This window comes from Schistocerca gregaria, unplaced genomic scaffold (genome assembly GCF_023897955.1).
Source record: "Schistocerca gregaria isolate iqSchGreg1 unplaced genomic scaffold, iqSchGreg1.2 ptg000558l, whole genome shotgun sequence".
NCBI lineage: Eukaryota > Metazoa > Arthropoda > Insecta > Orthoptera > Acrididae > Schistocerca > Schistocerca gregaria.
In genome coordinates this window covers 162,501-165,000 of record NW_026061951.1, presented here as the reverse complement: position 1 = coordinate 165,000, position 2,500 = coordinate 162,501, and positions in this window count along the sequence as shown.

Genomic DNA, 2,500 nt, shown 5'->3' with positions numbered 1-2,500 from the left:
CGGCCAACACGCCGGGCGGCCCCCCTTCACCGGCCGGGAACAGTCCCACCAAGCCACCGCCGCGTATCGCTTCATACCCACATGGGCCTAGTCACGTGTGTGGATGTGGCGGGTACCGCTGAAACAACCGGTTAATAGCTGTACCGATCGTCGCCATCACAGATTCACCTCCAGCGTGAACAACCGCTCAACAACGGATTTCCAGTTCATTTGCGTATCTTGGGCAGTAAACGTAGATGTCCACCTACATTTGCGAATTCAACAATTCTTGCATGCCAGGATGTCATGTGTCACGACACGCTACATCAGACCACATACACACTGCGACATGTGCAGAAGAGAACACGTGGAAGGTGGCCCGCGCACGTATGCGATGTCCCTTCCGCGATCCACTGTCAACCGGCATCTGCGGCATGTCCCAGATATGGAACGCGGTCCACCAGGGTAGCACTTTGTGTGAGGCAATACGACAAAGTCGGAATACACGCGTCACTACATCACACGGCTCACGCTGACCTGACCTGACTCACCGCACCACCACCCCCAGCGACCCAGGGTGACATACAATGCGTTCGTACGTTCCTCCCACACGCCTCTACGGCGTACCACAGTGCAACCTAGCTGTTATTGGGAGACGAGACAAGTAGCATCGAGCACAACATATGGAAATTGAGATTCGACACCGTTGGGCACAGCCAGCGTACGGTCACACGTATCACACTACTTCACTCTGTACGTAACTACCGATGATCGGTACAGCGTGTGGGTTACGCGTACGACATCAGCGGACAATGGACACAGACCATACCACGACGTACACTGAGGGCGTCGACATCTGAACGCAACTGAACAGCTGCGAGGCTCATTTAACACTCAAACGCCAGACCGACCAGCTTGAGAGGACGGAGACACAAAGAGAGGGGCAGAGGGGGGGGGGGGGGCGATATAGTCCTATTGCAGTACAATTGACAGTGGATAGCGGGAATATGTGGAAAGTAAGCAACACTCGCAAGACATCTACATGAGGATAACAACGACACCAGAGATTCCGAGCAGTGAACTATGTTAGGCAAAGGGACAACGTGGGTTAGGTTAAGGGACAACGTGGGTTAGGTTAAGGGACAACGTGGGTTAGGTTAAGGGACAACGTGGGTTAGGTTAAGGGACAACGTGGGTTAGGTTAAGGGACAACGTGGGTTAGGTTAAGGGACAACGTGGGTTAGGTTAAGGGACAACGTGGGTTAGGTTAAGGGACAACGTGGGTTAGGTTAAGGGACAACGTGGGTTAGGTTAAGGGACAACGTGGGTTAGGTTAAGGGACAACGTGGGTTAGGTTAAGGGACAACGTGGGTTAGGTTAAGGGACAACGTGGGTTAGGTTAAGGGACAACGTGGGTTAGGTTAAGGGACAACGTGGGTTAGGTTAAGGGACAACGTGGGTTAGGTTAAGGGACAACGTGGGTTAGGTTAAGGGACAACGTGGGTTAGGTTAAGGGACAAATTGAGTTAGGTTAAGGGACAAATTGAGTTAGGTTAAGGGACAAATTGAGTTAGGTTAAGGGACAAATTGAGTTAGGTTAAGGGACAAATTGAGTTAGGTTAAGGGACAAATTGAGTTAGGTTAAGGGACAAATTGAGTTAGGTTAAGGGACAACGTGGGTTAGGTTAAGGGACAAATTGAGTTAGGTTAAGGGACAAATTGAGTTAGGTTAAGGGACAAATTGAGTTAGGTTAAGGGACAAATTGAGTTAGGTTAAGGGACAAATTGAGTTAGGTTAAGGGACAAATTGAGTTAGGTTAAGGGACAAATTGAGTTAGGTTAAGGGACAAATTGAGTTAGGTTAAGGGACAAATTGAGTTAGGTTAAGGGACAAATTGAGTTAGGTTAAGGGACAAATTGAGTTAGGTTAAGGGACAAATTGAGTTAGGTTAAGGGACAAATTGAGTTAGGTTAAGGGACAAATTGAGTTAGGTTAAGGGATAATCTGGTACAACCACAGTTAGGTTAAGCGATAATCTGGTACAGCCACAGTTAGGTTAAGCGATAATCTGGTACAGCCACAGTTAGGTTAAGCGATAATCTGGTACAGCCACAGTTAGGTTAAGCGATAATCTGGTACAGCCACAGTTAGGTTAAGCGATAATCTGGTACAGCCACAGTTAGGTTAAGCGATAATCTGGTACAGCCACAGTTAGGTTAAGCGATAATCTGGTACAGCCACAGTTAGGTTAAGCGATAATCTGGTAAAACCACAGTTAGGTTAAGCGATAATCTGGTAAAACCACAGTTAGGTTAAGCGATAAAGTTGGTTAAATTTGGTATTGTGTGGGAAGGGGGCAGAGAGGGGGGGGGGGGTGGATAGTGGTGGCAGTACGCGGATGCCTGAGTCACCGTCAGATACGTCACGTCGGTTCGATGCTTGTAGCAAGAGGCTGGCGGGTCTGTGTCTCTCACTTCTGCAATTTTTCATGTGGTATAACACGAGGGCGGGTGGTGATAT